Raw genomic sequence first — 19,726 nt, 5'->3', positions numbered from 1 at the left:
TAATTGTGCACCATAAACTAAACACAAGGTTACAGCAGCCAGAGGAAGAGAACTTAAACGCCTTTAGAGTCAAGATCTCATCTAAAGCAAACACTCATCAACATAATGATGACTTCAAATGACAAACCAGTCACATTAAACCAGTAAGATCACAGTTTGAGCACACAGTGAGTTTGCTGTGAGGTAACATTTTGACCTCATCATGAGTATACTGTAAACTCATGGTGACATCACTGTGAGATTGCTGTGATATCATCGTGTTGCCTTGGAGGTTATTCTGTGGGTTTTGCAATGGATCTTGTTGTGAAATGAATAGATACGTTTAATCTGAATAGGGAAGCCAAGGTAGGTTTAAACAGTTTGTTTCAAATGGAATTCTTAATAAGGACTGTCAAGAAGGTCACAGACCGGATGCGGAAGTGCTGAGCCACTCAGCGTCGCGTCTAGGACAACTCTGCTACTTCCTCCCTGGCCCGAGAAGAAACATGTTTGAAACATAATGAAAATGAAATACGAACAGTGAAGAAAACAACAATAAGGCCTTTGTCAATGACACTAGGCGCAATGTTTCCAGTACTCAGGCCTTCCACAGCACATTAAATAGCCAAAAAGACTGCAGTGCCGAAAGGCATCTGTAAAACAAAGCTGAAATAAGGTCATGACTTCGACCCCCGCTAACGAGCATAGTGCAACCAAAACAAGAATAGAAAAATGTAAAAATAATTAATCCTCTCAAAATAATTTATCAAAACAAACAAAAACAGTTTAACGGAAGCATGAAGTTAAAGCTATCGAGCTCCACTACCCGCACAGCAATGTATTATAAGCATTGTGTGCAAATGCTGTTATGCCTGAAGGCGTCAGATGCAACGTCTTCAGCATAAAGTGAGTCCAGAGCTAGCATTCCATTTTCCCCTTAACAAAGATAAAAAAACATATTCAACCAAATTTACTAACCCCATGTAGGCCTACCGAAAAAGAAAGGAAAGACATTCTTATGATTAGGGTTGAACGACGACCACACAAAGCTATATGGTTGCTCCAACAAACACCAGTTTTAATGTATTAGCTATTATTCACACACCCTCTTTGGTCGCCATTACTGAGAGCAACACATTATCAGGGCTCTCAAGTGTCACGCATTGAGCGTGACAGTCACTCATTTCGGTCTTTTGTCACGCACTCCCGCCACACATTGTATTTCTCACGCAGAAAAACTATTTATAATACATTTAATATGCCGCAGCGCCCAAAAGTTGTCTGGTCACGCCGCTCTCACTATGGAAACCGGCAGGAATCAAGCGTGTCTCCCCTGGAGTTTTTAATCGAGCCTGCCACTTATCAGCCAATCAAAAAAAAGAAATAGGCTACACAATAGTCAATCAGAAAATAGCACTATTGTATCTGGGTAAGATTTGACGCAACAACCAATGAATAAAAAGCATCCTGGAATTGTTCACCATCTTCACCCACAGAGGAAACCACTGGAGCTCCGAGCATCACTTTGAGCACAAAGTAAGTAATGATCTCCTGTTACAACAAATTCACAACTTGTTTGACACAAACAATGACAACTTGACTGCTGTTAGAGAATGTTTCACAGATAATTAGCATCAGTTTTTCATGAGTGTCTGTTACTTAGCCAACAGTTTTACAGCCTGTTCACTGACAACATCTGTTCAAAACAAGTAACGTTAGTCTAGGCCTAGTCATATTTCGTTATCACACGATGACTGACATATTGTCACATTAGAAATTTATCTCTCTCCAATAGGCTTAATAATTTTATTAGCACTAAATTAATTAAAGTGCATTGCATAGTCGATGTTATAGGTCACTTTTAAAATCATGTCATATTCTATAATTATATAATCCTGGCCATGGATCATTGCATCTGTCTTTCAAAGATGTCAGGTACAAGGCAACTAAGCATCCTTTCATTCACCCTGAGAGGAATGCCCCCAAAAAGAGCAGGTTACAGGATGCTGGCCCAGAGAAGGTGGCGAAAATGGTGGGCACATTAGGGGAGGAGACAGAGGAGGAGACGGTGCAGGTGGAAGATGATGAGACAGTGCAGGTGGAAGATGATGAGACAGTGCAGGTGGAAGATGATGAGACAGTGCAGGTGGAAGATGAAGAGACAGTGCAGGTGGAAGAGACGGTGCAGGTGGAAGAGGAAGAGACGGTGGAGGAGATGGCTAAGGTTCTGTCGGCCTGTCAGTTGACAATGCCCCAGTTAACACTAAATTCAATTGCGGCAAAAATTCCATTCCATTCCATTTTCTACCGCTTATCCGAACTACCTCGGGTCACGGGGAGCCTGTGCCTATCTCAGGAGTCATCGGGCATCAAGGCAGGATACACCCTGGATGGAGTGCCAACCCATCGCAGGGCATGCGGCAAAAATGCTTAAGGAAAATCCCAGCATTTACATTCATGGATGCCCCTGCCATATAATCCATAACACCGCTAAACATGCTGGGAAGAGGTTTTTGGAAGTAAGTTTCAACATGTTTGCTTTCCAATAAATATCTGTTAAGCTAAGGTGGAGTAAATAGTTTGCTGTATAATGACATAATATATGTTTGCGCTCACATCATGTTCTGCAGATATCTGGATTTGACACTGAGGACCTTGTGGTTGACGTTGGATACTGGTTTAAGGGCAGCACCAACCGTAAAGGTTACTTGAAAGGTTTGTAATTCAATTAGCTCCAGTGTTATACACCCAAACTGAGGAAAAATTGGGTTAATTTGGTTTGTTTTTCTTACATATTTTACCAGAAGTTTGTGAACTCCATGGCAGTGATTATATGGAAATGCTGCTGTACATTTTTGTGAGGTGGCTGAATTTGGAGATGTGCATCACCCGCATTCTGCAGCAGTATGGCCCACTCACCAGCTACTTCAAATCTTTAAGTAAGTCACACATTATATTTTGGCACTAGTTCAAGATGGTTATGTGAGACACCCAATACTAACAACCTGTCTATTTGCAGATGAGAAACAACCAAGGTTCAGGAGGCTGGTGGAGGCGTTTTCCAATCCCCTGACGGAAGTCTACCTCCTGTTCCTTCAGGGCACATTCCCAGTCTTCTCTACACTGAACCTCCTTCTCCAGAGAGAAAAGGCATCCATATTCCAGCTGTATGAAGAGGTAAATGGGAGGGTTGGGCTATTTTTGGCTATTTTGATGTCCATTCTTAAGTAGAGCACCCCTGTGAAATATAGGTTGTGTTACTTTGTCAAGAAAGACAATTAAGCTATCTAATTTCAAAACAGCTGACATTTTTTGATTCTGTGCACTACATGTTTCCCTTGATAAATTATTGTACAAAGTCATTTTAATATGCATTTTAATATTTTTTGACATTACATTTTGCAGATGACAAAATTCATCAAGAAACTCTGTTCGAGGTTCATGACACCAGCAGCATTACGAGGAGGAGAAGTCCATGACATCCCCTTCAAGGAGTCACTGCACCAACTGCCAGGTAATGCTTTGAAGTCACATAGGGAGATAAACCTCTATGCTTATTCACAACAAATACACCTTTTCTATGGATTGAGTGGTCTTTCTGATGATGGAAAATGGATACAAAATTTTAAAAAGTATGGTATCCCAATAACAATATATTCACCCCTCTGCCATTTGGTAGAAGGTATAAGAGCATCAGAAACAGCTCTAGTAGATTCAGAGACAGCTTCTCTCCTCAAGCCATCAGAATGCTGAACTTTACTCAACCATCTTCACTCTCCTAAATGGCACACTTGTCACTTTTTAAAATGAATCCTTCAACCTAAATTAATCCTTTTTTATTTTACCTCTTCTATTTATCTACTTTCTATTTTTTTGTAGTTGAGATTACTTTGAGCACAACAAATTTCATGACTGATAAATGTTATTTATGTGTATATGACAATAAACTTGAAACTTGTATAACCCAGAGATATCCTATAAGAAGCCTATATTTGACTAGCTTTCTCTATGTCTTCTGTCTCACTGATAGGAGAAAAACTCAATGTGGGTTTCACCACCAGAGCTACGCTAAACAGGCTTCTTGAGGCTGGAGAGGTCACATCACAGAAGGCTCAACAATTCCAGCAGGCAGCACTGGCCTTTTTGGTCGGAGCTGTGGAGTATGACATGGATAAACTCCCGTTGAAAGATGCTCTCCTGAAGCATGCCAGATTTATTGATGTGCAGCTAAGAGCTGAGTGTGGGGTTGAAGATGCCTTATACTTTGTAGACAGGCAAGTGTTTTTACATACTGATTATATATTTTTAAGTTTAATGGTCATGATCACAAAATAAATCTCTCTCTCTCTCACTGTATTCTAATCAGTCTTGTACACATGTGCCCTTTTTAAGATTTCAGGAACTCCTTCCTTTTCAAGACCCAAAGGAACAAGACCAATTAAGTGAGGAGTTTATGGAGTACCAACTCATGGACATTGCCTTACAATGGGGAAGAATGTCCACAACAAAGAACAAGGTAAGAAATATTTTGCACACAACATGACTTGCTCATTAGTAGTAATTACGATGAAGGGAAAACATTTGAGAAATAGAGGCCCCCTGTTCCTTTTTTCAAAGGTGACTGGCTTGAACCAATTTGGGAGGCTATCAAAGATCGCAGCCTTGGTTTTAGTGCTTCCACATTCTAATGCTGATGCTGAGAGGGTATTTTCGATGGTTGGTTTGAACAAAACCTCAACACGAAACAGTTTGTCTCTGGACGGGACATTGTCCTCAATCATGACCCTGAAAATGGCTGGGCTTGAGCCGAACTGTTTCAAATGGGAGCCAACACCACAAATTATAAAGGAGTCCAAAAAGGCAACAAACACTTACAACAAACAACACCAGTCATAATCTCTCTCTCTCTCTCTCTCTCTCTCTCTCTCTCACAAACACTTGCACTCGCACTCGCACTCAAACACACACACACACACACACACACATTTTATAAATGGAAATTGAATAAACACTTTGTATTTGGTTAAATTGTCAGTGTCGTGTGTCAGATATTTTCTTCTGGTTTGGGGGGGGTTGGGGGGGTGTCACTCTGGCCTGTCTTCAAAACTTGAGAGCCCTGCATTATAAATATCACCACTTCAAACAATTGAGAAAATGCAATTCGTTACACCCATGTATGTGCAAGCGAGCTCTGCTGCAAACTTGCCACAATGCCGATGCCACCACACACTCTCCTCGAACTATAAATAGCCCAAATTAGCCTTGAGTCATTCATGCTACACGTCATTAATAAAATCTACCCCTGCCTGAACACCAGCAGGAATGGAAAGGGAATGCCAGGGATCGAACTCAGAATCAACTAGACCAGGGGTATTCAATTAAAGCTCCAAGAGTCTTCATATTTTCTTCCACACGGAGGTCCGGACAATACGTTTATTAAAAATAAAAATGTAATCAATTTAGTTCAGTTGGATATACTGTATAAAAGATATGATTTTATATCAGTCCATTTATATATATTTTGATGTCCACCGTTTGTATGTATATATAGGCTCTGTGGCTTTAGGGGAATGTCCTCCTTCACTGAAAAAAATGATTCTTGAGGGTTAGTTAATATTACCCATGTAAATCAGTAAAATTTTACTTACATATACCAGGTAGCAAAGTAAACTACATGTAAACTTCCTCAATTTACTCAATAAAATTGAGTCAAGGATTTCCTTGACACACAAGAGTCATGACACACTAAAAGAAATTAGATAAAGTCTACCTAATATTTCTCAATATTAATTACTTATAAAAATGGAGTAATATTAGTGTAAGAATGTTATTTCTTTTTGTCCCCTTGTCTAAGTATTATTATTCTAAGGTTGAAGAGTCTAGTCGATGGAACACACAGAGTTTCTGGATCCAGAAGACCAAGAATGACAAAGACACAGAAGTGCAGTTCAATCAGAGTCCCAAGTTTATTGTATTAAGGACTAATATTTATATGCTTGAAACAGGAGGTAACATTGGTAATGGAAATCACCAGACCTTCTTATTCATCCTGCAAACAAACAGATATGATATCACAAAGTACGTATTCAATATACGTACTCAATATTACAGTATCAAAACAATTGTCCCTTGACATCATTAGGAACCTTGAGATGGAGACCAACGGATACTCATATCAGCATAAGACAGCATAGGACATGATTCAACTTTCAACGAGGTTAAACAACAGGAAAGTAAGGAACAAATAATATGCATATGATAGGTGAATATTGTATTAGACACAGCCGAAATATTGTCGAGGACACAGACGAAATCCAAATCTCACAATTAGTTTTTATAACCGACAACGGTTTATCTGCTTATAATGAATAATAAATATTCGGTTGGTGTAAACCTCTGAAAATGGTTTTGGTGTAAATTGTTATTGTTTCATTTATACATCTTATTTTCTCATGTACTAATGTCCTTCAGAAGATTTCAAAATACATAAATGTTTTTCAGGAAATTAAATATATAGTTTTTTTTACATCAAAACCATTTTCAGAGGTTTACACCCACCTGACATTAAATGAATGGTGTTGACTCTGTGGACAGCACTGAATGTTTCTATCTATGGTAATAGTTGTGTATGAGTCTCTTGATTGTCCTCAATGTAAAAAGAGCAATCTCAACATCACACACTTACTGCTGGACATGAGTAAAATATCCAGAAATGCTGAAAAAGCAAAGATTTTGGAGGCTCTGGAAATTTTTCTTAAGATCAGTGGAAAGTCTCATGACTCATGACAAACAAGAAACCCTCAAACAACTATGACTAAACATAAAAACTGTCATTCATTATTTAAGTAACATCAAACAGCATTAAAAAACTTTTGCACTGAGCTATTTTTAGAAATTCTGTTATTATTCTTTAGTGTGAACTTAATGTTAACATTTCTTTAGGGAAATAGCTTGCTCAGGGAAGGACTAAATTAAAAATAAAACTTCATTTTGAAAAATCCTCTTATTTATCCAAAAGTTTCAGCTTTTCCAGATTCTGCAAGGGGTGTGTAAACTTTTGATAACCACTGTATATATACAGTTTCCTAGTAACCTTTAAAAATCCAAAGTATCAAATTGAATCCTTAAAAAAGAAAAACCAAAGGAGAAAAAGAATCCTTCAACTATAATTATAAACCAATAACAAAAATTCACAATAAATACAGGTTTTTGGGATTGCGTGAGGCACCATGGTAGCACTCTTGCGTCGATTTGGTAAACCAGAACAAGCCTTGAATTCAGGTTTAGATCGGGCTTATAAAGTCCAAACCCCGCCCCTTTTAGATTCTACCAATTATAGGTAAGTATACAAATCGGTGATCCATCGGTGCACCGTCGATTTGAGAGTGCTGAGGGATGCTGAGTATACTTGATGTTGCGTCTCGCCATGAAACAACGTCGAGTTGCCGAAGACCACCGTGAAGAGGGTGAGAGCGGCTGTGAAAAGTACCCAGAGGGTGAGGAAAATTCCTTGAAGTAGGCTGTTGGGACGGGGCAGGACCTGTCCCGGATCGACCAACCAGCGATGGGATGGCTGGGGTCGGGCCCAGAGGGAATTCTTGGTCTCCCTGGGCTCTTCCCATGAGGGCCGCTTCTGCTTCCGCCACGACTTCTGACGGGGTGGTGGTCTCCTCTTCAACGTCTTCTTCCGGGGGGCTGCCTGAGTGGGGGGCAACGGAGCCTGGTGGCGTCGAAGAGGACCAGGGCTGCTGGGAAACATACGATGCACGGGATCTCGACGGCCAGGTGGCGGCTGAGTCACGGCGGCTATGCTTCATAGTCTCTGTCTGCTTCTTTACTGTCGAGAACTGTTGCTCGACACTATCACCAAACAGCCCCCCCTCGCGAGATGGGTGCGTCAGGGGGCGGACCTTCTCGTCGTCACTCCTCTGTGCACGGCTCGACCAGAGGTTATTCTCTTGGACCATAAGTGTTGACATCATCCGACCCAGGGCCCTCACAGTCACCTTGTTCGCCCTTGAGCAAGGTCGGTGGTGGTGAGGAGTTCCTGCATAAGCGCTGGGTCAGTCTAACCCTTGTGGAGGTCTCTCGAGGCCTTGGCCTGGACCTGCAGGATGGCCGTAGCGAGGAGAGAGTGGGCAACTTGGCCCTCAGCCCCCTTGTGGCAGCCGTCTTTGGTGCACCGAGATGGTAGGTTCCACCTGGGGGACATCGACGTATCCTCTAGCTGCCCCATCATCAAGGAAAGAATGGGTGGCGGAACTAGTTGTACGTGAACACGCCAAAAAAGGGGGCGTGGCTGACATTCAGACATCCGCTTCTACCTGAGCTCGTTCCCAGAGGAGAGAGCTGCAAGGAATCGTCGGAGTCAGATGCCAGTAAGTCATCCCCCGATGCTGCAAGGGACATCTCATCATCACACACCGTTTCTGATACGAGGTTGAGGAATGAGACAGTGGGACCGTCTCTTGGGGAACGGTCAGATGAGACGAGGTGCTAACGGTCCGTGAGCCAGTAGCTGAAGGATTTAATGCTCACAGTAATCCTCAAATCACCCTTGGTGCTCGCCGTGGCGGACGGCAGGGCCATAGCCACTGCTGTAACGGAACGGGAAGCAGACGAGGTGGTTACTGAGTCCCGTGGGAGTACAGCCGCCCGCAATGCGTGCAGAACTTATCCAAAACGGCTGCCCCAGCGTGCCGGAAACCCAACACTTGAGGCAGCAATCAGGCTTGTCCACCCTCCCCGAAAAGAAATTTGCTCTTTTGGAGGAAATACTCGAACACTTCTGGAACTCCCAAGACGCCCAGGGAAGTCGCCGCAAAAAGGGACACTCCGCTGCATCACTTCGTGAGAATCCAGCAGTAATTCGGAGTAAAGTTGAAGTCTCAAAGTTGATCATGTGTAAAGGCTCCGAACACAAAAGGTGAATCAATGCAGCACGCCGTCTCTCTTTTATACCCGGATATCGGGGATCTGGACTATGGGTTGAGGAGTACCTGCCAGTATCCCTAACACACATCTAGCGTGGTTAATGGGCTCTTCCGATCTTTTCCAGTTGATAATCTATCCTTGGCATAGGATAAGCATCAAATCTTGACTGGGCATTGAGCTTGTGGAAGTCGATGCAGACAGGTAAGGATCCGTCTTTCTTGGGGACGATCATCATTGGGCTGCTCCATTCGCTCGTCGAATGTTCGATCACTCCAAGCACCTTCATAACCTTCATTTCTTCCTTCAAGGGTTCCTCCAGCTTCTTAGGCACCCGGTAAGGGCGTTTACATGATGTTGTTGGGCCGGACAGGTGAATAGTTTGTTGGGTCAGCTCAGTCTGTCCAGGCCTCTGATGGAACAGAGTTGGAAACTGGTTCAAGAGGTAATAATACAGATAATCAACTGTTACGACTCGGATTGCTAAATATTATACCTCTCTCGAATAAAGCACTTTTTCTTAACAATATGATAACAGATCATAAAATAGACATGCCCTGTTTGACAGAAACATATCTCAAACCAGATGATTATATTACTTTAAATTAATCTGTCCCCCAAGATTTGTATTATAAACACATGGCTCATCTAAAAGACAGAGGGGAAGGTGTCGCTGCACTTAATAATAATTCAATAATTAGACATTAATAACACAATAAGTATTTAATTCAATATTTTAGCATCTCCCAGAAATCTAATTTTAAATACAATTATTTTGAAGTCATGGTACTTCATGTATCAACACCTAAAACTAAGGACAAAAGGTTTTTAAAATGTATTCTAGCTATTGTATATAGGCCTCCAGGCCACCACACAGATTTTATTAAAGAATTTAGTGGGTTCTTATCAGAACTAGTACTGGCCGCAGATAGAGTCCTTGTTGTTTGTGACTTTTACATCCATGTAGATTACGATACAGATGCCTTAGGAATGGCCTTCAAAGACACTCTTAACTCCATGGGCGTTAGTCAACATCTGTCAGGACCCATTCACCTTCGTAATCATACTTGAGAATTAATACTGTTTTATGGTATAAATGTGGACGACGTTAAAATCCTTTAGCAGAGTGAAGACATTTCAGATCATTATCTGATATTAGATTTGCTTCACTGGCCTACGGCTGCAAATTATACTCCTTGTTACTTTAACTTCCAAAGATGTGTTTCTCGATAATCTGCCTGAATTGTCTAAGATCTCTAGCATGAAAAATAATTGTGAAGATCTTGACATTAATATTGAAAATTGTAACTCCACGTTCTCAGAAACACACGACAAAGTTTCTCCTCTGCGTTTAAAAAAGATTAAAAAGGCAGTCCAACACTGTGGTATAATGAACACACTCAGGCTCTAAAGTAAACGACCCGGAAAATGAAGTGCACTTTTAAGAAAACTAAATTAGGGGTATTTTGTATAGCATGGAAGTGCATATAGTACTCGAAAATACTGGAAAGCCATAAAAACGTCTCAGTTACGGATGTAAACTCAGTTCCCTGATGGAGGGAACGAGACGTTGTGTCGAACCGACAAATGGGGTTCGCCCTTGAATCCTATCAACTCCGACTAGCTTAGAAAAAGGCCAATGAAATTGGCGAATGAAATTTGCATGGTGGACTCTTCCCCCGGATATCCGGGTATAAAAGGGAGACGGCTTGCTGCATTCATTCACCTTAGTTCTGAGGAGCCTGAGAGCCTCTCACGACTACTGCAGTGGTCCATGGGCGTAAATCCCGGGGGGGACGGAGGGGACATGTCCCCCTCTATCCGAGGGTTGTCTCCCCCTCGATTTATTAAATTCGCTATTGTCATAAATATATTTATGTTTATCTAATCTAATTGTGTAATTAGTAGAAAATACAAAAGCAAAAATTGCGTTTTAAATTTAGAAACTGTTGGTTTGGCCCAATGCCTGCTTTCCACGTTAATCTCACCTGCACAACACATTCAAGTCAGGTATGCGGCTCAGTTCATCCGTGGTTGTTGAACTCCAGTAAGAAGGATATTTTATTCACTTTAAATGAAGTGATTCTCTTTAATGTAGTTCATGCTGATTCATTAATAAATTAGTTGTTTAAAAAAATGCTGATTACCGATGTATTTTTCCATGAATCTGCTATGTTAGCGATTAATACGTTACTTAGCTAGTTAACGTTAGCTTGTTACATAGGACTTCAGACACTGCAACTAACACGCCGAAGCCATTTCGCATTCATTGTTATATTTCAAGGGACCTGGCATGATGTGAACATTAACCGCAACACTTAGCCACCGATCCCGCCATTCAAGTCCCGTGTAACACACAGCTGCGAACATACCGGTTACAGTTTTGTGATGTTGGCACTATATCTAGCGTCCACAAAAGGTGCACAGCTTTCATTCAGTGGGAGAGGATCGTTTCCTCAGCATCTATTGTGTGCAGAATGTGCGCAGCGGATAAGCTAAACATTCAGTTTGCTGAATCTCGGGCGATTCATCAAGGAGTACAACACAGAATTTAAGTTTGTTTGGGTACACGAACATGAACAATTTTGTAAGCAGAGATTGGGCACCACAGGGGAAAATAACAACCACTCAATAATGTCGATGTACGGTTACTTTGTTAAACAATGTTGCAGTACAAATCAGGATAACCTTTTAAAACTGTTTAAAAATATATATAAATGGAAAAACCTTTATTGTTCACAGTTCAGTTCAGTTATAATATGACTGCAAGTCTGCATGATAAACCTATAAACCTAATGCATATTGTCGCTTAGTGTCGTAGTAAGTACAATTTTGACTGTATTATTTGTGTCCCCTCCAAAAATTGCTCTTGAGAAATTTTATATGTATTGTCCCCCCCTACCGTTAAATGAGATTTACGCCCATGCAGTGGTCGGCACGTTTTTGTGGCAAGAAGGACACAACGTCTCGTTCCCTCCATCAGGGATCTGAGGTTACATCCATAAACAAGACGTTTCCCTACAAACTCAACATGGACACAAGACGTTCCCACTCTGCTGTTCCAAAGAGTCAGAAATTAAGATGAATTGATGAAGACCATCAATTGTGGACGCGGACGTTCACTACATTTCATCCCAGCGGTGCCTCCAAAATGTAACGCCCTCATCACCTGATAGGGGAGATGTGTATAGTTAATAAAAGAAGGACGCGGAGCTGCTGCTCAATCACCATCAGAGTCTCCGGCTTTTTTAAAGCAGCGCCCCTCCTCCCAAAACAAGTGAACAGTCACCCAGGAAATACAATCGAGCCATCAGGATCATTCAAAGCTGACCAGGGAATCTCAATCATCACATAAAAATAAAGTACTTTCAAGACCATGTCTGTGTGTCCGTCCGTGTGTGTGTATCTATGTCGATGTGTGTAAGTGTGTGTGCATATTGTGTGTGTGGAGCGTTTGTGTCTGTCTCCTGTGTTTTCACCTTTCTCTTGTTTTACAGGTATGTGACTTTAGTTGTTTTGCTTATAGTCAATATGTCTCGTTTAGCTGCTTTGTAACAATGGAAATTGTAAAAAGCACTTTATAAATAAAGTTGAGTTGCTGCAGCCCTTCCCGCTTGGGGCCCTCTAGGTGTGCTAGGCTCACAACAGACGGCTGTCTCTTCACATAATCTGAGTCATCTTTCACCTTCCTCTTAATGATGTCTCTGGTCCCTTACCGGGCGGCTCCTTCCATTCTGCTGACCCAGGTGGCCAGCCCATGGAATAGTGTGTGCAAGGTGAGCACAGAGCAAATGGAACCCCCCACCATCATTACAGGATTACGGTTTACATGTGGTTGGATATCATGTATATTATACAGTTGAAAGAAAAAGTATGTGAACCCTTTGGGTTTACTTGGATTTCTTCATAAATTAGTCATAAAATGTGTTCTGATCTTCATCTAAGTCACAACAATAGAGAAACACAGTCTGCTTAAACTAATACCGCACAAACATTATACGTTTTCATGTTTTTATTGAACACAACATGTAAACATTCATAGTGCAGGGTGGAAAAAGTATGTGAAACCCTAGGCTAATGACTTATCCAAGAGGCAATTGGAGCCAGGAGTCAGCCAACCTGGGGTCCAATCAATGTGATGAGATTGGATGTGTTGATTAAAGCTGGCCTGTCCAATAAAAAACACACACCAGTTTTGAGTTTGCTGTTCTGAAGAAGCGTTGTCTGATGTGAACCATGCCTCGCACAAAAGAGCTCTCAGAAGACCTACGATCAAGAATTGTTGACTTACATAAAGCTGGAAAGGGCTACAAAAGTATATCTAAAAGCCTTGATGTCCACGGTAAGACAGATTGTCTACAAATGGAGAAAGTTCAGCACTGTTGCTACACTCCCTAGGCGTGGTCGTCCTGTAAAGATGACTGCAAGAGCACAGCGCAGAATGCTAAATGAGGTGAAGAAGAATCCTAGAGTGTCAGCTAAACACTTACAGAAATCTCTGGCACATGCTAACATTTTTTTTGACAAATCTACAATAAGGAAAACATTAAACAAGAATGAATTCATGGGAGGACACCACGGAGGAAGCCACTGCTGTCCAAAAAAAAATTGCAGCACGTTTGAAGTTTGCAAAAGAGCACCTGGATGTTCCACAGCACTACTGGCAAAACATTCTGTGGACAGATGAAACCAAAATTGAGTTGTTTGGAAAGAACACACAACGCTATGTGTGGAGAACAAAAGGCACAGCACACCAACATCAAAACCTCATCCCAACTGTGAAATATGGTGGAGGGGGCATCATGGTTTGGGGCTGCTTTGCTGCCTCAGGCCCTGGACGGATTACTGTCATCGATGGAAAAATGAATTCCAAAGTTTATCAAGACATTTTGCAGGAAAACTTAAGACCATCTGTCCGCCAACTGAAGCTTAACAGAGGATGGACGATGCAACAGGACAACGACCCAAAGCATAGAAGTAAATCAACAACAGTATGGCTTCAACAGAAGAAAATACGCCTTCTGGAGTGGCCCAGTCAGAGTCCTGACCTCAACCCGATTGAGATGCTGTGGCATGACCTCAAGAGAGCGATTCACACCAGACATCCCAAGAATATTGCTGAACTGAAACACTTTTGTAAAGAGGAATGGTCCAAAATTTCTCCTGATCGTTGTGCAGGTCTGATCTGCAACTATAGGAAACGTTTGGTTGAGGTTATTGCTGCCAAAGGAGGGTCAACCAGTTATTAAACCCAAAGGTTTACATACTTTTTCCACCCTGCACTATGAATGTTTACATGTTGTGTTCAATAAAAACATGAAAACGTATAATGTTTGTGCGGTATTAGTTTAAGCAGACTGTGTTTCTCTACTGTTGTGACTTGGATGAAGATCAGAACACATTTTATGACCAATTTATGAAGAAATCCAAGTAAGCCCAAAGGGTTCACATACTTTTTCTTTCAACTGTATATCATGGTGCTATGAACTCTTCATGAATCCTTTTTGACTTCAGAGGTGCGACCGCTTCTAATGAATAGAGAAAATAGTGCCCATGTTGCTGGTCATGTCATCGAGCGATTCTATATTAGTTGGAAAGGTTATTAGAGGAGTCAGATCTGGCAAGTTCATTACGAAACTATCTTTAGTAGTTGAGGTGATTGTTCTACCCTGTCGATAACAAGATATACAACTGATTTCTGTGTGTGACATGTTATAAGATGGTGATCGGAAACGTTGTCACTTTGAGGTATAACATCGATATTGGTTAGATCGGCTCCGAGAGATATAATCAAGTCTAGAGTATGATTAAGTCAATGAGTAGGTCTATTGATGTATTGTGTTACACCACAAGAGAGTAATAGTTCCGTGTCTGTGCAAGGAGGCTCCTGGGGGGGGAGGTGTGCTTCTGCCCGTCCCGCGGTCAGCTATGCGCCAGGGCATCCGTGCCGAGGGGTGCCTCGGTCAGGGAGTACGAAAGCGGACAATGGGTGGTGTCGCCGGAGGCAAAGAGGTCTATGTGTGCCTGTCCGAATAGCACCCAAATGAGCTGGACCGGGGGTGGAGTCGCCACTCTCTGCAAGGCGTATACTGACGAGAGAGCGAGTTGGCTGTCTGGTTCAGTTCGCCTGGGATGTGTGTGGCCCGCAGGGAGCGGATCACCTGCTGACTCCACAGGAGGAGGCGTCGGGCAAGTCGTGTTAGCTGCCGTGAGCGTATGCCACCCTGGTGATGTACGCTACGGCTGTCGTGCTGTCCAGGCGGACCAGCAAGTGCTGGCCCTGCACTAGAGGCCGTAGCCTTCTCAGCGCAAGCAGCACAACCCACAACTCTAGGCAATTGATATGCATGCACAGACGGGAGCTTGTCCAGCGCCCCGCTACTGCGTGCCCGTTGCACATTGCGCCCCACCCCTGCAGCGAGGCGTCCGTCGTCACCACGACGTTCCTCGTAACCTGCCCGTGGGGGGAACCCCGCCCGGAGTAAGGTCATGGAAGACCAAGGGGTTAGGGGTCTTCACCATGCGCCTGCTGCCGGTGTGCCACGCTGTCCTCGGAACTCGACTCTGTAGCCAGTGTTGAAGCGGTATAAGGTGCATCAATCCGAGGGGTATTACCCCCGCGGAGAACGCCATGTGTCCCAAGAGCCTCTGAAATTGTTTCAGGGGGACCGCCGACAGCCTGAAGTGTTCCAGGCAGTTCAACACTGACTGGGCGCGTGCTGCGGACAGCTGCGCCGTCATGGTGGCAGAGTTTAGTTCCATTCCGAGAAAGAGAATGCTCTGCCCTGGGGAGTTTGCTCATTTCTCGTTTGCCTGAAATCCCAATCGAGCTAGATGCCGGAGCACCAGGTCCCTCTGTGTACACAACAGATCTCGTGAGTGTGCCAAGATAAGCCAGTCGTCAAGATAGTTTAGTACCCGCACACCTTTTGTCCCGAAGGGGAGAAAGGGTGGCTTCCACGACCTTCGTGAAGACCCGTGGAGACAGGGACAGACCGAAAGGAAGGACTCTGTACTGATATGCCCGCCCCTCGAACATGAACCGTAGGAACGGCCGGTGTCGAGGGGGATCGAGACATGAAAGTAAGCGTCATACAGGTCGATTGCCACAAACCAATCCTGACACCTAATGGATGTCAGGATGTGCCTCTACGTGAGCGTCCTGAACGGCAGCTTATGAAGGTGCTTTGTTCAGGGTACGCAGACCCATGGGGCGAAACCCGCCGTCTTTCTTGGGAACGATGAAGTGCGGGTTGTGACCCTCTGAACATCTTGGTTTTGAGGGACAAACTTGATGCCTGTTTTGCCAGAAGGGTGGTGACCTCTACCCAAAGTACGGAGGCGTCCCTGCCTCTGACAGAGGGGAGATGATGCCCCGAAACTTGGGAGAGTCTCTGGCAAACTGGATCGAGTAACCAAGACGGACCGCCCTCAGTAGCCAGCGAGACAGTGTGGGCAGCTCTCGAGCTCCGAGGGATTGTGACAGGGTGACCAAGGGGACGGTCTGATTCATCATTCCCGCCGGGGGTGGTTCGTCGGCTGGCGGAGCTAACCGTCTGTCGCGGGGGGTCCCCAGAGGGAAGGTGGGCCCTGCCTTTGTCTGGCGGGACAACGGTACCCACTGTCAGTTTGAGAGTGGAGACATCTGTTGCATGTGTACGAACTCACGCCTCGCCAGGGTGTGAGGTCGGTTCGCAGAGCACAGTCCAGTGGAGTGTCCGATCGGCTGCAAGTGCACCCGGGGAGAACAGAAAAACTCTGTGAGTAAGTGGGCACCAGGCCTTGAAAAGGGCCCGGCTTTGGTGACGAGGCAGGAGTTGCCCTGTACCGACCGATCAGAGCCGTGGCTGTGAAGGTCGGGCCCAATGTTGTTCTCCCTGGGGTCTTCCCGTCAGTGTCCCTTCTCGTGAGAAGGTTGCTGACCGGGTGGAGGTTTCCCCCTCGACCTCTGCTTCCGGGGTGCCACCTGTGGGGACACAGGAACCGGAGACGATGTTGAAGGGGTCCTGGGTTGCCGGGAAGCAGACGTCACACGGGATCTCGGAGGCCTCTAGGCGGCTGAGTCGCAGCGTGAAAAAATATGGCTAATTGCCATTGTCTGCTTCACCGTCAAAAAACTGCTGAGCACAGTCCTCGACGGTGTTAACAACAACCCACCCTACTAGACGGATACACCAAGAATGCCAACTTTCCAACTTTCTCGGTGTCATTCATCTGCGCAAGGTTCAGCCGGGGGTGTCTCTCCTGGACCACTACCGTGGACATCGTCCGACCCAGGGCCCGTGCCGCCACCTTGGTCGCCCGTAGAGCGCCGTCAGTGGTAGCACGGAGATCCTGCATTATACCCGGGTCGGCCTTACCCTCGTGGAACTCTCTCAACGCCTTGGCCTGGCGGACCTGCAGGATGGCCATGGCTTAGAGAGGAGGCAGCCTGGCCCGCGGCATTGCAAGCTTTAGAAAACAATGATGCCGAAGTCTTATGCGCTTTGGGCACTACTTTTTTACTATCCTATAGGGTATTCACACAGTTGTTTACTTTGGAAAATAAAAAAAACATTAAAATTCTGTTCCAACGACTGTTCCAAAAAAACTTTAGTTTTAAAGAAAAACATCACAGATCACATTAACAACTGTAAATTTCAGTAAAAATATAAAAAATCTTGTAAACATTTTTGCTGTTTAAAACGTGTGCTTTAATGCTTAGCTGTGTGTGAACTTATGTCATTTGAGTCCACAAGAAAAAGTGTAACTTGATATAAAAATAAAATATGCACAGTGTAAAAATCAAACAATAAAATCTGCTAATTCTAAAAAAAATTACTTTGCCATTTAGTGGATATTTACAAAGCAAAACACAACATCATTTACTCTTCCTATCCATCTGTTGTATTTGCTTTACATCAGCTGTTTATCTAAACACTTCATGAACAGCAGGTGTCATCACTAAAGATCAATTATCACTTGTAAAGTGAAATCAATTGATTAATTAACTGCATGAATAAATTAACATTTCACTCTGGAAAGACTCTGCTTCAGTGTACATTTGTACACCCATAGGTACGGACTCATATATACATCAGGGTATAAATTTTTACACCAGGGACTTTGCTGTGTATCAGTCTGCTGTCAGTTCTAATTCAAAATAAAAATGCCTGTTTTTCTACATTCAATCAATTCGCAGTGAAAAATATGAATTCACCCATTGTTTTTCTCATTTGATTATTCAGTTTCACTCAGAAATACATCAGAATACTAAATTGCACGATTGCCAATTTCGGGTCACGGGACTTTGAAATGAAAGAAAATGAACTGTATTGTCCGCGATGGAGAAGTTTGTCTTGGACTCAAGGTGCAATAGCAAAAATATGTCAAAAACACACTTAAAAAATAATCAACACAAACCACAATTTAAGGTCAAACATAAAAAAAGACATTTTGGCAGTTTTTTTTTGCTATGATAATGTTTGTTTAAAACATGCTTGTAACAGAAGTGAAAGCCAAGGAAAAACGTGATCAGATGATTCTCTCTGAATTTGTTTTATAGTATTTAAAAGAAGTGGTGTGTTTCTATAGTGTCACTCATTTATTGTGCTTCACCTTAAAGAAGTCTTGATATAAAGATTTATTAAACAAATTTAAAAAAAGAATTGTCGCCTGAACACATAATTTGTAAGCTTAAAAAATTACTGCTTTCATAAGATAAGCACATGTAGGGCAATCAATAATAGTCACAACAGCTAGCATTAGTGTGGTTTTTAAATGTTTAGAATGAAAAAGGTTTTCTTTACTTTTCTTGAATATTAATTTAAATGAATATAACCGGCATGAATTGTCTCTATACTCCTGTCAGTTGGTAATACCTAGAATTTCAAAATCAAGTGCAGGTAGTAGATCCTTTTCTTATCTAGCACCTAAACCTTGGAAGATTCTTCCTTGCACTGTCTGGGAGGCAGACAACACTCTGTTAGTTTAAATCTAGACAAAAAACGCATCTTTTCAATCTTGCATACACTACTCTTCCATAATATTAATCCTCAGAGGATCTAGGCTGCAGTATTTAGATCAACCGGAACCAGGAACACATCCGAAAACAGATGATGTACTTATTGCATCAAAGAGTGCAGAACAGTACTCTACTCTCAGCCAGTCTTGTCTCTTTGTCTCTCAATTGGAGTTTTGGGTACCTCGCCACCGTTTGCATACTGTTTTGCACTATTTGCTTGGCCCGGGGGGCTGCTTTACAATTCGGAAAATTTACATAATTAATATTGCATATAGAATTTATAGTTAATTTAATATTTGAGATGTGCTTCTCTCTGCTTCATCTCAAATGTGTGCTTTCACTGTGTGTGCGAGTGTGTTTGCGTGTGTGCGTCGATGTGGGTAAGTATGTATGCATATTGTGTGTGTGTGGAGCATTTGTATGTTTGTAAAATACGCACGATTTTGACCCTCCTGGCATTCCATACCTGACTTCGCATCTATCCACTCATTGACCAAAGATCGATCCTGCTAGTTTTCAATATGTACTTTTCATTCATCAGTATTCACAATATTCAGAAAATTTTAATAATGAAGCCTTAATCTGGTAAAATTACTGGTAGTTGAAGTAGGGAGGGCTTTAACTGTCCCAAAAGCAGCATTAGTTTGTAACAAAGAAGGTACAGGTGGAAGCAAAATACTATACAAAGCATTTTAAAGTGCACTGGACGCTTGCTTTGAGTTGAATGATATTATTTGTTTGCTCGTTCTTAAGATTGATTGTTCATTTTGGCAAGCTTATACACTGAAAAAAGGTTTTCAAGCAGCAATTCAT

This window comes from Triplophysa dalaica, chromosome 1, assembly GCF_015846415.1.
Source record: "Triplophysa dalaica isolate WHDGS20190420 chromosome 1, ASM1584641v1, whole genome shotgun sequence".
Taxonomy (NCBI): Eukaryota; Metazoa; Chordata; class Actinopteri; order Cypriniformes; family Nemacheilidae; genus Triplophysa; species Triplophysa dalaica.
The sequence above is the reverse complement of the archived record's forward strand: the minus strand, read 5'-3'. Positions refer to the sequence as shown.